Source organism: Triturus cristatus, chromosome 10, assembly GCF_964204655.1.
Source record: "Triturus cristatus chromosome 10, aTriCri1.1, whole genome shotgun sequence".
NCBI classification, from domain to species: Eukaryota; Metazoa; Chordata; class Amphibia; order Caudata; family Salamandridae; genus Triturus; species Triturus cristatus.
Window position 1 is genome coordinate 106,497,278 of NC_140593.1, and position 23,173 is coordinate 106,520,450.

The following is a 23,173-nucleotide window of genomic DNA, read 5'->3' on the forward strand; positions in this document are numbered from 1 at the left end:
GTAACCTTCCTTCCACTCTTTCCAAAGACGATTCCCTAAATTAAAATGCTGCCAATATTGGGAATGAATTCTTCACTTCTGACGCCCCCCTTTTTGTTTATTTTCAGCTCGGCATTATTCCCAGCTTTTAAGAGACACACACACACGTTTCCCTACGATTCCTGTGCTCTAATCTCAGGTAAACATTGTTACATCTCCCTACACGCAATACAACATGGTCTAGGAGTCGCATTTATTATAATGCAGTTGCGTCTCTAATCTTTCAGATATCCAATTACGGGTAATCCTAACCTGTACATCATGAAAGGATACAGGAATTTAGTACCTGACCCCGATGCGTTACCATAAGGAATCCTGCTCCTTGATTCATATCGGGTAAGCCGGTATTCAGGCCTCCTTCTAATTGAATTATCTCACGGGCAACAGCCTTATCACCCCCTCCCCTTTTCTAATTTCTTAGGCACGCAATCAAGCCCAGGAATCATTCAGGTTGCCGCTCTTGTCCTGATGAAGACCCGCACGGCCAAGGTTCAAACTTCCCTTAAGGCCATCTAGACGGGTCGAAACGTCGACGCCTCCCCATTTAATCGCCTGGGGCACGCAATTCTCTTACGTGCTATATCATCAATTGGTTTATGTTTTCTAAATGTATAATTGAATCTTTATATTTTGTAAACGTGACCAGGCTCATCTGGACGGTGATTGACAACCGGTCCCCTTGTGAATTTAATAATATTCTCTTTGTCACTACGTTCTATAATTTCTTTCTCACTAACTCACCCACTAGCACCCTTGCTACATGCACGTTCCCTCTGGAGCAACCTTGTGTTATATATTACATAAACTAAAAACTGCCTCAAATGATGAATAAATGTATGGTGATTTAGATTTTGGATGTTGCTTCCTTTATGTTGGAATGTTGTATTTAATATTGTGAGCTACTCAAAAATAATTTTCCCTTATTTAGCTCGTTACTGAGTGAATGATATAACTAAGTGAGAGCCTACTGCTCTGGTGTGTTAATCGGTTTAGGACCATTGTCTTTTGTATCAAGATTACACCCAGGTCCTTGACTATTGGGTCACCCAATTTTTGTAATGGCTACCGAGACTCTAAAGCTCAAATGGCATGACAAATTAGGACAGCTTTATATAACAGACTACATGACAAACTACTTACAAACTGTGAGATAAACAGGAATAAAAACAGCATAAGAAACTGTAACCCTTCTGTATGACTAAATCCTAGCACTTGGCTCCTATACAGTACAGTGCTACCTGTCCGCAAACCTCCTCAGCGCCTTGTCAGGGGTAAGTGTTACATATTGATTACAAACAAATTCGTATTTTATTTTCGGAATGCTCTTGGGGTCATAAATGTTAAGCAAAGACGAAATTAAACAAAAACTAAACAATTAGAAGAAAAATACACGCAAGTTCATGCCAGTTAAGTAAGAAAATAAACTCAACCAGGTCTGCAGAATATACAATAAGGATGTAAATAGTTGTACTTATATACGTAAGGTGTGAATCAATGAGCCCTCTATGCAGAATGTGTCATCTGAGCAGGCACCAATGGTATTTAGCTCTGCCTACCCGTCTAGCACAGATGATAAAACTAGAGCAGGTATAAATAATGTATATTCGAAGGGAGTAAGAAGGAAGGAATAGGTGTCCATGACAAACAATGAAGCTCCACGGCGTTGGTGGCATTGTAGCAGGGCCACATACTGCCTGTGGTGGGGAGGGAGTCTGCTAGAAGGGAGAGATAATGGAAGAGATGTTGTGAAGGTGTTAGAGTAAGAGGTGGGGGTTGGGAAGGGTCGCAGCAGGCGCTCAACCCATTGAAGTGTTTACATTTATAGTCCCGCCCCCTCGCGCTAACTACACCTTTAGGGACCTACTTCCAAACCTAGATCACTTCCTGAGACTGGTGAGCCCAGAGAAAATGGTCCACCAGGCAGGGGTCCTTGGAGGCAGATCCAGGCCCACAGAAGCACTCAGAGAAGCAGCGGGAGACGGGGCAGAAGACAACCCGAGGCCGGACGAGGAGACGCGGAAGTCACCAACACCGAAAAGTAGGTAGCTCGCGATGACAGCTACATCAGACGTTCAACCCGGGTGGATCTCGGCGGAGAATCGCGCCACAAACTCTGCTGTGACAAGAATCCAGTCAGGCTGAGCGCACTTGGGTGACGTTGCTACTTACTGTCACTGAGCCTATGCACGCCGGTCACTTGCGTCTTCCGGCTCCTTCAGGTGGGCACCGTTTCGGCTTTGGCAACAGACCTCCCTCATAAACAAGGCGCTCAGTAAAGTGTCAAACTACTTCCGCTTGCGTTGTTAGAGTCAGGCTCAAAACACACTATCTTGGGCACTTGCAGTGCCTCGGGCCAATGATCATCTCCAATAGTTTTTATACACCAATCCTAGTCAATGTCGCAATGAATGGGGACTCCTAGCAAATAATTAGCTGTCGTGTAGTCGTTGAGCCAATCATATGAAAACGATTATGAAAATATTTCTATTGACCAATCGTATAGCTGCATGTTTTTATCACCACTAACAGTAATACAAAGATTCCGCCTTCGGGGCAGGTTGTCGGGTGGCTGGGTTTGTTAGGCTCTCTTGTAGTTTCGGTAATTATATGTTGAAAAAAAGTCTGCTAAAGGAGTAATACCGGGAAGCGCATTGTTTGGGTTCAAGTATCAAACTATCGAGGGAATGCCTTTGCAAGTAGTTATTCCAACTGGGGAGGAACATGGTCAAGGATGCAAAGCAGGGCATTTACAACTGCGTATAAAATCGTGAGGAAATTCTCTTGGAGGAATTACCTTTACCGATTCCTCTCCACTGAACGGTCATTTGGGAAGTTTAACAGACGGAGTCTAGAAGCGGAATTATCATAGACTTTGGTGTAGTATTTTGCATTTCACGGAGAAGTGGGGTAAAATGAGGTTATCTATGTATTGCATTGTAATATATAGCGCTTCCTACCCCAGTGTGGGGCGCTGAAGCACTTGCCTACATGCTTAACAGGTTACACCTTGTAGGGCGTGTTGGTTGAAGGATGTTGTCTATGTTCTGATCATATGTGGTAAGTGTTTCCATGTTAAGCTTGATCACAGAGGTGCGGTTATCGTGTTAATGAACGTAGCGGTTAGCAGTGTGACGGATGAAGAGATCTAAGAGATGGTCGCGCAGGTTATGGGTTTCAGTAAGCTGGCAGCTTTGAGCTGCTCTGCAAGTCTCTTTGTGGTGTTTGTTATCTTCACAGTTCACTTCGCTGGGTAGTGCACTGCGTTGTCCGTTCTGAGATACTGTTTTTGAAGTTAATGGTGCTGAGCAAACATGGTGGAGAGATCTACTGGGATGGACTTGTAGAAAGGATAAATGGTAGTAGTAAATTCCAGACGTAGCCTTGAGGTATATTTCAGGTAGGTTTATTAGTTGGTTACCAGATGGTACAAGGTAGTTCAGTAGATGACAAGATTAGTCAAGATGATGGCAAAGGCCCCACCAGGAGCAGCATGGTTGCTGCTCAGCCCACTCTCTCCAACTGTCATTCTCTCCACGCAAGCAGGCACACCAACATTCCACTCTCTCTCCCATCAGGCACTCCAACATTCCATGCATCCATCACATTCATTCTGGCTGAGCAGCTAAGAGGGGAATGCACTTAAGGGAATTAAGGTACAACAGGACTTTATTAATATGATCCCATATCTGATTGCCATTGTGAGATGTCAAGAAGCAGTCATAGTATGTGGCTAGTTGGGACCTGCAGTAAATTAAAATACTCAGTTGGCCAGCGACATGTGGCAGATCTCTTCAGTTATTCAATGCCTGTTCGGTTGGTGATGTGTGGTTTCTTTGCTGTGGCTAGTACAGTGCTGGGTCAGGTGTTACAGCACTTTTTTCTGGGCAGCACACTGCTCCAGATCCCAGTTGACGATTTATATTTACTACTGATAGTATTCATCTGTGTAAGGTGGTATTTTTATCAGTCAAATTCTCAATGTTTCTGATTGACCCCCACTTATGTTCTCATTCATAACATCACTCAACCTTGTTATAAAGCGCAAAATAATGATCATACCTTCAATTACCACTCTATAGATTGCAACCACATATAGCACACTACTTTCTATATCCGGGTAAGCAGGGAACAAGTCCTAAGAAAAGAAGTGGGAGAACTAACCACGTTAGGCAATATGCAAGTGACATCATGGTGCATTAAATCACAGTGCATGACATCGCACGTGGCATCACAAACCATGACCTCACCAGAAGGAACATCACAAGAAGTGACATCAGATCGTAAGACTTCACACACATGTTTAGCAGATCTATTATAAGTACATTTCAGCGCATTAGAATATTTAACAGATGAGATTTCGCATCGGAGTTGTGCCAAAAAAAGTGACACAAAATTTGCGCCTCGACCTATACGCTTTTTTTTAAAAAAAACTCTGCCACATAAAAATTGGCAGCAAGGAGAAATGTGGCACTAAATCTGTTCTGTTTGATTGGTTGCAAATTCTGCATTTAAACATATCTTCTGCATATATCTGTGTGTGCCCAGTCAATGTTAGGGAATAATAATAATGGTAAGATAGTTCTAGAGGTTAATTCACTTGCTGAAGAGATTTGTGCTTTGTCTAGTTCGAGTTTTGAATCAAAGTAGCATGGAGGGTTAATATGTTGCTTGCAAAGCACATTATGTGACACGCAGATGGTAAATTTTTATTTTATGTAGGTGGCCTAAGTGGGTTACTGCTTTTAAATCAGAGATCCTTTTGTTACTTTCAGTTCATAAATTGCAATTCTAATATAACACAGTGAGCTATGAAGGACGTGTGACTCCTACACCAAGTAATCCTCAATGCCTTATGTAACCCCTCCTGTACATTGATTTACACACATATGATTTATTGTCAATGTATAATGTGTATGTGTGATGTAAAGTGCTCTGATAACCTGGAATGGGAACAGTAACAATATAAAACAAAATAGTGTTATTTAAATTATTTGTGTAAATACTGGGACAGATCTGACATTTTTACAGTGCATGCATAGTCCTATATACAGGAACTGAACATAGTCAAAAGCATGCCTCTCTTAAGTACCTGTGAATTAATAGCAAGCTGTGATACTTTGTTTCCCCTCCATCGTATTTCCATCTACGTGTGAGGTTCCAGATAGCTCCCAGCCAGTATACACAATCAAAAGGAGGCCTGATGGTCCCATAAGTTCAGACTTTGTTTTGAGCTCAGTTGGAATTTAAAATAACAAAGCCCCCCCCTCCCTTACACTTTGCTGCTTGGAATGAAAGCAAACAACTTGCAGGCGTTTCTGAATGTGTCCCGGTATCTAAAAATGACATCGGGAAGAGTTTGGAATATTTCTGTGGGGCCCAAATTCTTGGCAGGGGAGATGGTGTCCACTCTGTGAAAAGAGTGGAAAGACACAGTTTACCCACGTGTACCCTCGACTTGCACCCTACAGGTAAGGTAGGAAGGGCTAATTTATTCCTCGCCTGGGTGTTTTATAATAATGTAAATTCATGGATAACCCTTCTGTCCCCTACTGCTACTACTACGATAACACTTAGCCAATTTTTAGTTCACACAGGCTACATAATACATTAATTACACTGCTTAATCTTATTCTACTCACATAAGGCGTGTCTGTGATGGGTCTTGTCCTTCACCCTGTACTGAACCAGCCCACAAACGTCATCACCAAGTAAACAGTCATGGGATAACTGGAGATATCCTATACATACTGCTGGACAACTGGAGTACTCTTATCTGCTCTCCTGCTGCCTGTCCCAAGTAGCTACATACTATGACTGCCTCTTTACATCTCAATGGCAATCAGATAAGTGATAGAAGTAACAAAGTCCGTCCAGCAGATTTCCCCACAATTTCTTTCTCCAACCATGCCTGCTGAGGACTATAAACTTTAAAAAAAAATATTTCACATTGGGCAATCCAGTGCAGGTACCAGCTAAGCAAAGTTTGATCATAAGAAATTAAATACAGGTACCTGCAGAGGTGCACAAATCTGATAGCATACTGAAAATCATAAATTGCAATCTATTTCTCACACTTCTTCATCCACAATACAGCTATGCACTACATCCTATAACCCGATAATGTATCCCGTGGTCAATAGACACAACACAGGTCACTTCCCACAAAGGATAAAAAAACAAAGCCAACAACACCCTTCAAACCATATACCCTGCACTGCATTGCATGCTGCCCAAATAGGCAAGTTCTTCAGTTCCCGACTATGGTGAAGCAAGCACTTTAAAAATGTTGCAGTACAATACAATACACACTACCAGGGTGCTCTAGATGCTACAGATGGTTCAGGGCTGGTCTTATCTTTGGTATTATCTTCTAACTTCTCCATTTAAAAAAAGAACAAACCTGCTGGCCATTCATGAACCACTCTATAAATGTATTTCTCTATCTATTCTATTTCAGCTTTCACCTTCTACAAACATCTAAAGTCTAAAACTAATAAAAAGATAGATGGAAAATGTTTTTATTTTATGAGTAGGTGCTTTAAAACTAGCATTTGGAAATCCAGTAGGTCTAGCTTGTCCCAAATTTGTTTGCTAATTATATAGCCATCTTAACTGGAGCGCCGCAGAAACATATCCATGGTTATAGGAGTAGAGAATTGGCAAAAGCATGTTTCTCTCAGCACTGCAGTTACATAGATATCTCCTTTTTAGGTCTCGCCTGACTCAGCGCATGCGCTAGTCTGGCGAGACTTATTGAGAGGGCTCCAAAAAGTGCTACCAGGCCAGCCTAGAGCTACAGTGCATGTGCGTGGGTGCACGCACCGCGCTTTACCGCGATTACTTTCACTTTCGCGGCCGCTTTGATGTTTTGCGATCGCAATCACTTTCACGGCCGAACGGCCGCTTGGAATAGCCAATAGGTCTCGCTTTTGGGACCTTATAAGTATTTAGTTATGCAACTGTTGCATGGCTAAACACTTATAAGGTCCCAAAGGCGAGACCTATTGGCTATGCCAATGCTTGTTTGTGTTGTAATTGTTTATTGTAACAAATAGAAAGTCGATACAGCAGTAACCATAATAATCAGCAGTCATGTTATATTCCATATAGGTACCCTAATATAGGGCCAGGTAACATCGTAACCCTTCACCTATATTCTTCCCTACAGTTCATACTTAACGGGCTTACAGGGACTGACCTTTTACCTAGATACAACACTGCATTCAGAACGTGTGTTTTCCCTAGTTTGAAATCTCATACATTATGCATGAGGATTCTTGGAAGCACAGCAGGACTCCCTATCTCCTTTATAATATCTATATACAAAGTTCATGTCCGACATCATCCTTAGTCCGACACAGTGCTAAAGCGAGGTAGGACCCCTGGGGAGACCTATGGGTATTTATACATCAAATCTTGCTAAGATAGACAGAGGAGACGGAGACTTCCCGGCAGACACACTGACCAGAGACGCTGAGGTTCCTGCATGCAGACACTCCAGCTCGCAGCGGTCTAAAACATCCCTCGCGGGGTGTCCAACTCGAGACCAGGACGGGGTCCCACAGTCTCTCACTTTAGGTAATGGGGTTGACTTTATCCTAGAGGGATTCTTGGTTTAACACTTACACCCATGCTAGGTCCACTTAGGTACATCTAGTTAGGGAGGCATAGTAGGAGTACGCATCTTTTTATTATCATGTCTTTTATATACTTGTGAATATTCATGATTACTGCAAGATGGTAGAGCTTTACCATCCGTTTACCTTTATAGTGCTGCTAATTATTTATATCTTTTACTGTCTAACGGTTGTTGCAGCTCATCTGTTTTTCACCAGAATAACAACTGTTCAAGAAATACTTATTGAAAACGCCCAACCTGTTTATTCTGTGTATCTCTCTAAGACAGACTAAGTAAGCATGAGTGACTAAGCGACAGGTAGTATATTGTTTCCATGGTCCTGAGGGATCAAGGTTGTCATGTTCGATGGTTGCCAAAAACTATTCTCTCCTTGGTAAGAGGAGATTATAGTGGCACTGTGAGCTAGCTGATACAAAAAGGCCAACATACCCAGTGGGGGTGTTTAGAATGAGTGTGATACCAGACCTACAGTGTATGCTGTCCGAACGCGCAGATCCTGTATAGTTTTATAGGAACTACATGACAATTAAAGGGGAACAACCACATGCGGTGTTGGTCTGAAAATTGACAAGGAGCAAAATGTTGTCCTGTTCTCATGGGGAGGGACCATGATGGGGGGGTTGGGTAAACCTCGAGTGTGTTGAGCCATGTGTTGTCAGTGATGTGCCATTTGACTCCTAGGTGTGGCCTTAAGAAGAGCCACAGGTTTGAGGAGGAGATGCAAAGCAGGGGAGGGAAAGTCGAGGCGTACGTCCATAAGGAGGATGGCCTCTGGGTGGTCAGCCGGTAGTCACGATTCCTAGATCGAGCGCCACAGTCTGAGGGGAACCAGCGCCTTATTCCTGAGGTGCTGGTGAAGAGAAGAGAGGAGGGGGGCACCTATACTATGCAGCATCTTATATAGTCCCATGACCCTGGCAGGCTGGGGGGGATTGTGTTCATGCTGTTATGGTGCTAAGAAGCGTGGAACGGTTCTTGGTATGTGTGGGGAACAGATGGTAGGCGTGGGTCTTTACGAGGATGGGCGGGTAGATATTTCCTTATTTCTGGTCGTCACCCTACATCCAGTGTGCTAGGTTGGATTTCAGTGCATAGTTTGGCAGGTGTCTCAGTGCCATCCATACGTGAGGGAATAAGGCCTGGGCTGGCACAGAATGCAAATGTTACCATTGACAGTGTCAGCTGAGTTCTCTGGCTATGTGATGATAAGCCTTCAGAGGCTGGGCCTTCATGTAACCCTTGAAGGCACTTTTAGCTTCACAACAGCCTTAATTAAATAGTGTGTGATGGCAGTTCTGTTGTATCCTTCTTGCAGCTGCAGGGTGAGCTGAAACATTTTGTGACTAGGTCATCCGAGAGGCAGCAACATAGGGCTGAATAGGGGAGGTCAGCAGTCAGGCTTCTAGGCATCTAACTGGGTTTGGAGGGGTCTCTTCTGAACATCTGTATGGAGAGATGATCATGGGAACGACCTCCCTTCCATCCACCTCTTAGGGGACTGCTATGGGGTATCTCAGAAGATCCATCTCTGACATGGTGTATACTTGGCATGTAGAAAGGCTGGGTAATGACAATGTATCTTGGGTACATGGTAGGTCTTATACATAATGTCTTAGGAGGATTCCTCACTGCTCAGCCATGGTGCCTTTATGCTAGAGCAGCTGCTATTTGGTGTATTGAGAGGGTGGGGGATGGGGAGGGTGTGCAGTGGTCATCTCGAAATGTATTTTGAGTTTTGGAGTGTATGGAAACTCGGACACACTTTTAGGCCCAAAGTAGATGCGAGGGGCAGTGCAAACACGTGGGAGATTGCTTCTCTCGGGAGCTGCCATTTAACAGATATGTTCTTTGTGGAACTGTGGAGGAGATGGGATCCTAACAGTTCAGACCTTGTCCCTCTGGTGGCAGACTGACCGATTAGGCATACCATTCCCGATGGGGCCACGTGAGGTTCAGACAAAAACAATGAACACAAGAGTGTTTCACACCTGCCCACAATAATTACACAGATAACAAGCAGGAGGCCCACAAATAAAACCACACAAGCAAAAATTTCAAAATACTGCATGAAAGTTACGTCCCCGCCCAAGCAACAAAGCCCAACATACCCACACATCTGGAGCCATAGACACATACTAGTATACACATTGCAATGCAAATAGATTCACGTAGTGTAGGGTAGACTGGTGGCCATCAACATTATGAACAGATGCAATACTGAGGCTGGGACTGCAAAGGACATGGCGCGCACGCACTCAAGCCACTTTTGAACAGGTTGGCACATCTGTACCAGTGTAGAACATAGTTACTTATGCTGAGGATTGGCTGCTCTAAATAATAATGACCTGCTAGGGAACAGCTACCTCTCAATATATGGAAACCCAAAGAATAAACATAAACTCCAGTATTTTTTTAACTGGCCCCAAACTTTCATTTTTTTCCAATTTCCCAAGTAAATATCCAGGTTTCGTCTCAAAATAATCACTACATTGATTTAAGTCTACAATCATGCGTAGTAGTTTCTCTTCAGACATCACCAGTGTAATTTTGCAAAATTGTAATTCTGAACTCAAACTGGTGATAGGAAACATATAAACACAGCCATTCTTGAGTGTCTACTTCTGCAGACGAAAGAGAACAGAGAAGTGAAAATCCATGTGAGAAACAGGAGCTGAGAAAAAGAATGATGTGAGCAGGAGAAGGCAGTGTAAGGGAGGTTGTGTGTGTGTGTGTGTGTGAGAAGGGCAAGTCAGTCTGGTTTACAGGGGAAAGCATTTGAAGCAGGGAATGGAATGTGTGCATGTGTTTGTTAGAGGAGCATTTAATTGAGAAGGGATGGTGTGAGTATGTGTGAGTGACAATGAGATGGTAGGAGGAGTGTGTCGGCCAGAAAAGGAGGCCTTCGAGAGAACTGTGTTAGAAGATTAGACTAGAAGTTATGAGAGAAAGGAGTGTATGAGATACAAAAGTTAGATGACTGTCAGGAATAGTTGTCCTTGTCAGAATGATAGAGAGCATGGTATCAGAAGATGGACAGAATTTGTGTGAAAGAAAAGTGAAAATTGTGAGAGGGTTAAATGCGAGATAGAGAAATGGAGGTGGAGGGTTGAGAAGAAAAGTGTGCGGTCCATGCATTTTAAGACAAGCATTGGCATAGCCAATAGGTCTCGCCTTTGAGACCTTATAAGTGTTTAGCCATGCAACAGTTGATGTTGTTGCACCAAGGATATTGTGCTGCATAACTAAATACTTATAAGGTCCCATAAGCGAGACCTATTGGCTATGCCAATGCTTGTTTATATTGAGAGGGATAGTGCTGGCACTTCTCAAGAGAAATTTCGTTGGAGAGTACTGGTAGAAGCAGGTACTCTAGGACAGAGGACCTGCACTTCTATTTTTCCATTTCAAGCACTGTATATACTTATACTACACATGATGTATGAAATCTATACTTGGACTGTACTTCCACTGTACTGTGCTCCGATGCCCATGGGTCCTAGCTTGTGCTTTACAAATTAAATTTAAATGAAGGGTAGGACTTCAGTTTAATGAGGATTACCATTAAATAAACCATATATTCTTTAATGAAAGCCTGCAGCTTGTGAAACTGATCTCTGGTAAATAGCACTGCCTTACGTGGGTCGAAACGAGGTGAATTTTGGTGCTGCTCCAACAAACTCTTAATTTCTCTGTTGCGGAGAATGCGTTTCCTATCCAAAGGACCCCACACCGTTTTCCTTTGGAAAACAGCGATAAACAGACTCCGTGCACTGTCTTCTAACAGGGGTATGCACAACCCATGTACTTTTTGCAGAAGATTATGGAGAAGAACATCTTCGTTTCTACTAGGAAATGCCTTCAACTTTTTAATTAGCCTCCCCAGCGAAACCATATTAACATATAACATGGTATAATTATGTTAAAATGTACTGAATAAGGTATCTATCCAATCCCCTTAAGGGAAGCGTTGCTACATAACAAACGGGTCTGCGGTGTTCCCTCAGTGTTGGGTGATATTTCTTGGAGCCGATGACCGCAACAAAGAAAAACAAGCGCACGCTAAAAGTAAAAATAAAGTGTCGGCAAAAGTAAAAGCGTTTCACTTGCGGGAGCGAGCAGCGCCAGGAGCAATAATTACCACCATATGGCGCAGCTCGCTCCCACAAGTGAATCTCCAGACGTGCACGCGTTGCCATTGAAGGCAATGGAACGCGTGCACGTTTTTGTCTGAAAAGCCGAAGCGATAGCTAAAGGTCTTTTGCCTATTGCCTATTCACCAATATGCTCATGGTACACAACTCTACTTGAAAGTCTCCTCTACTTAAGCCATCCAATGCCTCAAACACTTCAGTAGCACAGCTATCCTTAGTAGAGTTCTAACAAGGCATCGAGGCATGCAGCATAGGGCTGTGTACTGGAAGGACCCATATTCTGTGGATCTGAATTCCACACAACTAACCTGTCTTTGAAACCAATGCTATCATAGTATTCATAATGTGAGTGGCTCCACTGGCCTGGCCAACAGCACTCCAGTACTGAGAGAAATACACTCAGCACAGGATCTCTGTAGTGTTCCTGGATAGTCGTGGAAGGTAACAAATTCTGTTTGTGCTAAATCGTGATCTGATCTCTTGATAGAAAAGAGGAGGACTATTGATTTGGCTATGTAAAGTATTTCAGGGCCCAGTTTCAGGACAATGCATAATTCTGTCAGTGAGCTTGTGCTTAATTGTTCCTATATTTTGGAGATAGGGGAGCACAGGCACAAAACTCACTCCCTCAGTGCAATTTCTGTCCCTCCCTTTACCTATGTCCATTCCTTTTCCTGTTTCCAGCAGTACTTTACAGAGGTTTAATTGAACTCAATCCGAAAATCTAATAGAACATACTAGATGGATCAACATCACACAACAGGCACAACACTGGCACACATTAGTAGGAAGGCTGCAAGACCCACTTACTCTTTGAATGACCTTCATAGAGGTTACAGGCAACCTTACAGTTTAGGAGGAAGGTCGCATGTCAAGCTCCATGCAGCATCTGCCATGTAAAAACAGCACAACATAGCTAAATAATTCAACTCACAAGGAGTATTATTAGCCATTCCTAACTATAAAATATATACAATGATAGTAAGAGTATGAAGTTGTTCTGTTTTAAGTGGGCCGACGACTTAGGGCATGATTTGGAAAACTGTGGCAGTGTAAAATTTGCTGATTATCAGCGATTCACTGAAGAAGGGCCATCAGCGGACTTACTAATGGACACGTTGCTACCAGAAATATTATGGCAACCATATTACAGTGTTGTGGCACTAATTCTACTGATGCCAGATTTACCACATGATCTTGGCAGGTTGCATTTTACATTATCATACACCTAAATGAGGCGTTGGATCACAGCAACTAACAAGTATTGGCAAAGCCAAAAGGTCTGAGCCCTAAACGGCTGAGTTATTGGTTTTGCCAATGGCGTTTTCATTTGTATTACTGTTGATAGCCGGTGCCATTGTTTGCTCACCCATAGAAGCTGCATGGGCACTGTGAGAAGTCATGGCAGGTACCTACACTGAGTGAGGGAGAACTCTGAAAGTGCAGAGAGGCCTATTCTCTGTTGCTAGAATGTCAGGGAGGGGGCATGGGGAGGGTGATGTGCAGTAATGCCTTCTATTGACAGAGTGGAATGCAAAGAAAGTAGTGACTGTTCCTGGTCTGCTGTTCTGTAGGGTACTGTGCACACCATAGGAGAAAACAAAGCTTGATCAGGGGGTTGATGAGAGCAGCTCTGTCCCTACAAACTGAGGAGGATGTATTTACGTCATTTGCTAGAGAGGGGATCGTACGTAGCTCTATGCAGAAATATTCCACAGTGACGCAGGGGGAAAGAAAGAAGCACAGGGAGAGCAAGGAACATACCTTTTCATGGAGTGCTGAAGAATAAAGAAAGCCTAAATAAAAAAAGTCCTCCCAACGTAGCAATGGAAAGATATAACAGAGAATTAGAACACTGTGTGAACAAAATGCTCCTGAGAGTACTACGCACAAGAATTCTGAGGAAAGCCACTAAATGAAAAGCAGGCACCTGAGATAGACAACAAAGTCATCCAATCACCAAGTAAGAGTCTGATCCAGAGTCCACTCCAAGGATATGTTATGTACTGAAAAGGAGAGGACAATGGACAGTTCTGTAGCAAAGATCTAAACATGAACTGCATATCAGTTATGACTAGGTCTATGGTAATGATTCAACTAGGTGTTCAATTTAGGGAACACTTGGTCTGAAAGGCTGCATTTCCTGAGAAGTGCACCCCAACAACTGATCACTACTGAAAATCAGCCACTAAGACCATTTGAACTTAATTTCCAACTTGGAATTGTGTAGCAATTTCACACTCACCCAAAAAGTTTCTGCACATAGATTTTACCAGCTAATATATGGCAATGGCAATTTGGAAGAACTGTCTATTGCAAGTGTTGCTGCTCGGAAAGGGGGAACATGTGCAGTATTACAACCTTTTCCCCTCATTCAAGATGTAGATGGGAATGGGGAGGTAAAACTGCAGAGGGTGAAAATCTGACCCATGTGGTATTGGTTATTCTCCAATTTTTATATCACAATTTAATACTGCAGTCGAAACTGGTGATGCCCCAGGTTGCCTGAGCAGATCTCCAAGCCAGGTTCACAAAGAAGCCTAATACATTTACAGGCTAAATCATGGAATTCAAGAGTTTGTTTTTCATTAAAGAATGTCCAGGCCCAGGCTAAATGCCTGACAGTCAGCTTCCCATTTGCCTTTAAAATGTAAATGTTAAAACATTATCACAGGCAGAACAGTGGTTTTCGGTAATTGAGCAATAAATTAAGCTTATTCATGAGATATTTTCCAATGGGTTAGATGTGCAACTTAAAATGTGTCGACCGATAAAGTCCATTTATATTGGCTGCTGCTGCTGCTTCGACAGCGTTGTGCCGCGCCTTAATGAACGGAAAAACAGCACTTTTGGTGCGGAGCATGCTGCTCCATCACGCATAATCAGGGAGTCTGCAATCACTTTACAGGGCCTAGCTGGAAGAAGCTCTGTGGCGACAGCCTACTTACCCCCTGCTGCATAATTATTATAGACTAAGCTGGTTGTGAAGCGTTGTCTTCCTAGGAGCCACCTTGACCTGCTATATCAACATGCAGCCCACAACATTAACCACAATCAGATGGCAAATTATTCAGGCATCGGAAGTTTTGCTCTTTCTGCGATGTGCCTTTTATGAGCAATTAAACATTTTAACATTCCTCCTCTCGCTGCAAGCCCAGCGCACTCGTTGCATGTGCTTGTGAGTCAACGTATATTTCTGACGGCATCTTGGCACAGACGTTTCGTTTCTTTGTGGATGTATATTGTGCTCCCCGGCAAGGAAGTGCATCGAAACACCTCAGCCAGCATTTTCTGAGTGGGAATTAAAAGCTGCTTTGATGGTGCCTCGCGGAACGCTTGTCTTCACGCACGCGCTTGATAAATACGCCCTCCTCTAGATGCAGGCATTATCAGATGCCCCCCCTCGCTTTATCAACCTTGGGAATGATAAGATGTATTTTTAATCTGTTGAGAAGAGCATTTGGGGGTTGAATAATACATTTGAGAACCATAGTGTGAATTCCTTCTACCAAATACTCGGGAGTGGGAAACGCACTATAAAAGAAAATAACCTCGGTGCTTAAAGCTTGTCTTACTGTGGGTGTATAAGCCGATGACCGCAACAAAGAAAAACAAGCACGCGCTAAAAGTAAAAAAAAAAAGTGTTGGCAAAAGTGAAAGCGTTTCACTTGCGGGAGCGAGCAGCGCCAGGAGCGATAATTGCTACCATATTGCGCCGCTCGCTCCCGCAAGTGAATCGCCAGACGTGCACGCATTGCCATTGAAGACAATGGAACGTGTGCACGTTTTTGGCTGAAAAGCCGAAGCGATAGCTAAAGGTCTCTTGCCTATGCAGCGCATGCACGCTGCGTAGGCGAGACCTAAAAAAGAAGGAGAATGAATGCTTAAAGACTTCAAGGCAATGTCTGTGAAAAGAGTGCACAGCATGAGACTTGAGAGCAAGGGGAATTTTTGGGGAAGAGACTACTATGAGGTTGCCTAGGCTTCCACCACCAGAGTGTGCCATATTTGTAGTACAAGCAGCAAATGTGGCATTATTAGTAGGATGGGTTGCACAGAAAAAAGTACCTTGAATTAGAGATGTAAAAAAGTTTTGTGCTGGCCCTAGGTGGTGTAGACAGAGATAGAAGTAATAGAGACACAAAAGAAAGAGCTCAGATATATGAGAGATACAGAGGGCGATGAGTGAGAAGAGTGTGACAGAGAGGTATAGTAGATTAAATTGGGACGAAAGTGTATGAGACAGAGGCAAGTGTAAATTAAGTGTGTGAGGGCATTGAGGGTAAGAGAAAAAGATGAAGAGACAACCAAAGGTAAACAAGAGAAAGGAGCAGAGATAAAAATGTAATCCAAAGAAAGAAGTGCACATAAGAGAGAGGGAGGGAAAGAGAATAAAAAAGAGGGAAAAGGTAGGAAAAGAGGGAATGGTTTGCAATAGAGTCTGCGAAGAGAGAGGAATATCTTTGTGAGAGTGGGGGCAAAGGTCGTGGGGGAGAACTTGAGCCACATATATGCATAGGTTTTTGTTTCTGCCATTTCTCCTTTAAAAGGCCATACTGGGCACGTGTTGCCCCTCCATCCCCTTTCAAACCACGAGTAGCAAAGGTTTTTGTAGCAAGGGCTAAGCCTTTCAGGTTTAAGAATCATAGACACATGCATGTGAATGGCAGCAGTTTCATCTAAAGGAAGTGACAGCCGCAAGACTGCAGGATATGACACAAGCTTTACAGTAGTAACAGCAGGTCTCCAAGTGACAGCAACAGCACTGTCAGGATGCTTACGTGGAATATCACCTACTCGAGAATGGAGTCTGAGCTTTCATATTCACTCACTTATCCACCTATACATTCCTCACTGTGAGCTAAGTGCCTGCTCCAAAGTTCTCTCTAACCTATATCCTATCCTTCAGGCCTTATTTATGCATGTTCTGTAATTGATGAAACCTGCACAAGTGAACCCTGACGAATCTCTTCTGCAGGGAATGACACATTGCACCCTGTGAGAGAAGGAAGCCTACTTCTCTACTGCCATGCTCTACCTGCTCAGTGAAGGAGCAAAGCTTGTACTGTTGTTGCGGGATTTGTATATGTCCTGTGATGGGAGAGCTTGTGCCGCTGCTGTTCTAGCTGTACCTGTTTTCTGAAGAAAGAATTCTTGCACTGTATTCAAGGTATGCCTGTTCTACAAAAAAGTATTTGTTTCCACTCCTGATGCCCATGTTATGAAAAAAACAACCTGCAGTATGCATCCGGGACTATTTCGCATCATTTGATATGAGATGGCAAGAGAAAAGTGTCCGTCCCGAGGGGGCACTATTCGAGCAGCCAACATGACAGAGAAGCAGCATCCGTTGCTCAACCCTTCTGTTTCTAATCTTGTGCACCAGTAAAAGCATTTTTAGGTCACACACAATATTTATGTAGGCCTTATTGTAACAAAGGGAGAACATAAATGTCTGTTGTGAAGGGGTGCTGTGTCCCCATTTCTTTTTCCCTGACACAATTGCCACTCGTTTACGGTACCCTCCACCCGGTCATACATGCTTGAGAGCCACACTTATTCTCAAAGCCTGACCTTTGCCATGGCAATCTCTTCATGCCTCTGGTGTGCTAGCTGTACTATGTCTCATTTGAGACTCTGAAGTAGTACTGTTTTATATCATCATATCAGTATTTCATCTGTGGTGAAATATAGTTCATTTCTAATCTGCCACAGTGCCTTTGTAATATTTTGGCTTCCCTCGTCTTGGTTTCCCACCCCTACTTGGGCTAATTCCCAGCAGGTGTTTCTAGTTGCTGCAATGACTTGCTGAATGCATTATTGTTTGCTTATCCTATTATTAATGTTTTTCAGAGAAAGCTTTAGAAAACACTGCTTGTGCCACACCTGACATGTTCCTCTCCATCTCCGGGCATAGGATAATACTGGGTTCAGGTTTGGGAGATAATCAGCCAGGTTCTTTATTCCTGGTCTGTATCGGACTATGGATTTGTTTTGTCTGTACCTAGAATGCCCACTTCTTCATGCAGTATGGGAAGTGTGGTGATGTCACTTGAAAAATGTGAATAAGCAGCTTGTGGTGATTGACTACAACAAAACCCAAGTCCATATACGTACAAGAGAGACAAAGTGATGACCAGTATTAAGGAGGAAGCGTTCAAGATGTTGAAATTGTTACTGAGTGAGCACTGTGGTAGTCACTGTTCTAGCCCAGCGGTGCTGGTACCCAAAGCCGCCCCACCGGGCATTGCCCCAGAAATCAGATTTTGTGTGGACTACAGGGGACTTAAATAGGTCACCAAGGCTGATGCACACCCCATCTCAAGAGCAGATGAGTTTATTGATAGGTTGGGGGCTGCTAAATTCCTGAGTACTTTTGACCTTACTTCAGGGTACTAGCAGATGGCCCTAATCGAGGTGACTCAAGAGAGGGCACCATCCTCTACCCCAGATGGTCACTTTGAGTTTAGGGTGATGATCTTTGGATTTGCGAATACCCCTGCCCTCTTCCAGAGGTTGGTGAATCAGTGCTTAGCTGGAATGGAGGCTCAGTGCTGCTTATTTAGACGGCATAGCTGTCTACAGCAGCAACTCTGATGACCACCTGTTTCAACTACATGAAGTACTCCAGACCCTGCAACAGGCACGACTGACTATCAAGGCCAGTAAGTTCCAGATAGGGCAGGGTTCTGTGTTGTCTTTGGGACACCTTGTGGGCAGGAGTAGGGTGTTGCCCCTCCACACCAAATCAGAAACTATCCTTGCCGAGGAGCCCCGCAAATCCCAAACAGAAGTGAGGGCCTTTGTGGACCACACTGGATATTTACAGGAGGTTTGTTAAGAGGTATGGCACCATTGTTGCCCCCTTTACTGAGCTGACGGCCAAGAAGTTGCCCAAAAAAGAAAGTGATCTGGACAGAGGACTATCTGAAAGCCTTTGACACTCTCGAACAGGTCTTGTGTACAGTCCCTGTACTCCAGTCCTCAGACATTGCCTAGGAATTAATTGTGTAGGCGGATGCCTGAGAGCATGGCATAGGGAAGTATTATCACAAATGAATGAGTAGGGCCTACCCAGCCTGTAGCCTTCATCAATAAGAGGCTACTTCCCAGGGAAAAAAGGTGGAGTGCTATTGAAAAGGAAGCCTTTGCTGTGGTCTGCGCACTGATGAAGCTGAGACCATACTGAGAGCACACTGAAGTTCCTGAGTACTTTTAACCTTACCTTGGTTCTCACTTCCAGATTCAGACAGACCACAGGCACCTTCAGATGGCTCATGCAGATGAGCAGTAGGCATCCAAAACTTCCCTACAAGGAATGAACTTCATGGTGGAACACCATCCTGGGTTAGATCACTCCAGTGCTGATTTTATGTCCAGGTTCTTCCACCTTAGTGATGATAACTTCCAGGAGGTTGAATAGTTCGCCCCACTTTCACCTAGGAGGACACATATTAGACCTGTCATCCTTTGTGTGGTCTCCTCCCAAATGTTTTGCCTTCACTCTCCTATTTTTCTGAATTCGGGTTTGCTGGCTTTCGGACTCTTGCTCACTCCCTAAAACATGGTAGAATAAGCTTACACCTAATTGGCATACTTAATTTACTTACCAGTCCATAGTGAAGTGGTATTCCATATACCCAGGGCCTGTACATTAAATGCTACTAGTGTATCTGCAGCACTTATTGTGTCACCCATTTAAATAGCCCCTTAAAATATGCCCGGGTCTGACATAGCAGACTTAGTACAGTATTAAACAGCTGATTCAACTTGGCAAAATAACCTCCTTGCCAAGTCTTAAATTCCCCTTACATTATGTATAAAACACCGCTAAGTAGGCTCTAGGCAGCCAATAGGGCAGGGTGTATTGTAATTAAAAGGTTGGACATGTACTTCTTAAAAAAACCTCTAAATACCTCTAAATTAGTTTTTCACTAGTGTGAGGCCTACCTACCTCTCCTAGAGGATAACATTGAGTTGCCTTATTAAATTTAATAAATGCAAACTTTTGATTAGGAGACGGTAGGAAGTTAATGTTTTGTATCTGAGGAATTGTAATTTAAAATCCTCTTTAATGGTAAAGTCCGATTTTAAGTTACAATTTTGAAAATGCCACTTTTATGAGGTTTACAACCAAACAAATGTCTATACCAACCAACAATGTACGCACAGTTATTATGAGTACTCTATTTAATAATAGTGATCATCCAACAAACTTTTACAGTGTACTTTTATCATTTCTATTGTTTGTCATATACAAAAGATTATTACCACCAAGGAATACATTAAAAATGACATACACCCCCTTCATGAAGACATTTTGTTACAAAGGAATTTTTACAAGAGTTTGGAATTAAACATACAAAAATAAATCATAGACAGTACATACATTTTAGACTGTACACAACATTTTCTTTTTAACTAAATTAAAGCATCACCGCGCGGTGCCTGCCATGTTGTGCATGGAACTGCAGGGGGGTACCATAGGTACCCCCCCATGTGCACCCCCCACCCCCCAGGATCCCTGGGGGCCCGCTATGGGCCCCCAATGGCAAAAACCGCCGGCCTTTCCATGGCGGCAACGGAAAGGCAGGTCCCCGCCTGCATAATAATATGGATGGCGGTGTCTACCAGACACCGCCACCATATCAAATGCTTTTCTGCCCGGTAGGCAATCGGGCGGATTGCCTACCGGCGGACGGTCTTCCCGTCTGCCGGGGTATCTTCCCCCCCCCCCCCCCCCCCCCCCCGCCCGCCATGGTAATGTGGCGGGGGAAATTGACAGCGGGCGGATCGCCACCGCCTTACGGGCGGTGGCGATCCGCCCGCTATACTAATGGGCCTCTAAGTCTGAACATGGAAATCTTCACAGCAGCTTTGTCCAGCGCCCCCCTGCCAACACTGCCCCCTCCTAACACCACCTGCTGCTTTGCCTCGCTGGAGCTTTACGTTCTCAGACAATTTGTGTTGTAATTTCTACTAAGCCAAAGGTAAGCGCCGACCAGGACCAATTCCCTTTTGGTATCCGACCTGCATTTCTAAGCAATATGCTATTTTTTTCCGACATTGACCCAGTCTCGTGCGACTTGATGCCTACAATTGGAGCTTTGATCTTTTAAGCACTGATTTTTACCTTAAACTTAAAAAAATCGGAACTCTTATTCTACTGATTAGAGTTTTGTTGTTTTGGTGTCAAATCATTTATTATAATGTACTCTGCTTTTCTAAATTGGTGTGGTAATTGGTGTGTTTTCACTGTATTACAGTTTGTGTGCATCATAAATACTTTAAACATTGGCCTTAAGTTAACCCTTACTGCTTATGTGCCAAGCTACCAGAGGGTTAAGCAAAGGATAACTTAGTGACTTTAGTGGTTCACCCGACAGGAACTGTGGTTGCTGCTTTTGCAGGGTTAACAAACCACTCAACCAACAACCCAATTTTCACATGAATAATGGAACACTCTGTTTGCACAAATGTAATGAAAGTGTATTTATGAAAGTATGACAAAGAAGAGTGTAATATTGAGTTGGCATTCTATTCTTTTATTGATGACACACATCATATATTTCAGTCCTTTGGGTAAGTAGCGTGAATGTCAAAGCATATGCTGATGGAGTATGCGGTCCATAGATCCTCATGTTAAAATGTGCATGCCAAATAGCTTACAGTGATTTTGAATACTTGTGGTATTCAGTCCCTATCAAGATTGTTTAAGGTCCAGTTCTCTGTGGTTGTAAATATGTTTTACATTATTCTCCAAAAGAGCCATTCCTTTCTGTATGTATGCAAATTGTCTTGGCACCCATACAGTAAATGGCACAATAAATCCTCCTTTTGATATTCGCATTCTCTAATGGAAGAACTGGGGTGCTCAGGACAATGCCCTCACAGCTTTGGCTTGACTGAATAGTAGTACCTAATTAGACACAGATCATCGTAGCCTCCAGGACCAGTGTTCAGCTTGGTGTCCAGTCTTTCTGAGTCCTTTTGGAGTAGCACACTGACATTTCTGGGGAACACAGCTGGATTAAGACTGGTGGTGGTTCTAGAAGGGTCTGAGGAGGTAGAAATTAGGACTTTTCCAGATAATGTGTTTTCGCACTTTTGCAAACTATGGCCCAGTTTTACGAAATCATGGACGCTATGGCAAAGCACTGGCTGAGCCTACTTACACACTTGAGCCAGGGAATCTGGTGAACTGTAACCTACAAACCACTTGCAATCCAAGCAATGATCAGTCCTGTGAGACTGCAGGATTATTTGTTTTATTTGGGAGTTCTGAAACTCCTTTCACCATGGATGGAGACATAAGAAATCCACACTGTGTATGTTAAAGACTTTATTCAAATGAATGTCCTGATGTAGTGCCAATAATGTATGTAGATGTAACCATAACAAGAAACACAATAGTGACAGTGAAAGAAATTGATAAGCAACATATTACAAAGAATTGCAACATTGAGATGGCATTTCAATAACTGATTGCATTGAAAGATGGAATCAGTCTTTGGTAACCAACCCAGCCTTTTAGTTTCTAGTTTTCTTATCGCCAAAAGTGGCCTTCTAATTGTTTTCTTTCCAGCACAGCTTAGCTGAACAACTGGATTGCTGTTTAGGTGGCTCTCTGTATCAGTTATGGTGTTCAAGGCTGATAAGGCGCACCTCCGGTGGCCTTCACTAGGGATGTTTGCAGCTCAGCTCCCATGAATCAATCTCCCAGGAAGCTGAATATTCCCCTCCAACCAATGTGTGCCGATATCAGGCTTAAATACATTTTTCTGATTATTTTGAAAAGAGCAGATCTTATGATGTATAATGTAAACTGCAAAAATTAGCATAGAAATTTGCTTGCACTTCAATAAATTCTAGCGCATATAATAAATCACTTTAATACATATATAAATAATTGATACACTGTCAAACGATAATAAAGCAACTTTATATATATTCAATGCTCCAATTTGCCAAGCATATATAAATACAAAAATGTATAAAATGCATTGAGGGTACATAAGCAGAAAAAACAAGACTACATCAGAGAGGTGTACTACTAGGGGAACAGGAGCGTCTTCTCAGTATCAACAATTATATCAGTCCACAGTTGACATATATCAAAAGAACAATCAGCAGGCACGATTATAATTGTGAAGAAATGTTCAATTTAATTCCAGAAGTATAAAAAACAATATCATCTGTTCAGTATCGCACGATCTTGACAGCCTACGCGTTTCGTCCTATGCTGGACGTCATCAGGGCTGTAAGAAAAGTGCATATGAACACTTATCAGTACTATACAAATCATGTAAGCATCAATTCATTGTTCAATGTTAATCAAACTACA

General features: G+C 43.1%; 1 protein-coding gene and 1 long non-coding RNA gene across 4 annotated transcripts in view; one reads left to right on the plus strand and one right to left on the minus strand.

Moving 5' to 3' along the window:
- The window catches only part of AZI2 (5-azacytidine induced 2), a 173,782-nt gene extending 171,372 nt beyond the window's left edge, over positions 1–2,410 (minus strand). Inside the window, exon 1 of one of the 3 annotated variants that reach the window (XM_085630561.1) lies at positions 2,209–2,410. The gene's annotated coding sequence lies outside the window, so the exon portion shown is untranslated. Of the gene's footprint in view, positions 1–1,903; positions 2,121–2,208 lie in introns of those variants that run through there. The other 2 variants (XM_085630562.1, XM_085630560.1) reach the window with 2 other exon arrangements.
- Positions 1,938–23,173, plus strand: part of LOC146788967 (uncharacterized) — a 28,530-nt gene continuing 7,294 nt past the window's right edge. The window contains exon 1 of the long non-coding RNA XR_014970007.1: positions 1,938–2,077. This is a non-coding gene — a long non-coding RNA (uncharacterized LOC146788967). The remainder of the gene's footprint in view (positions 2,078–23,173) is intronic.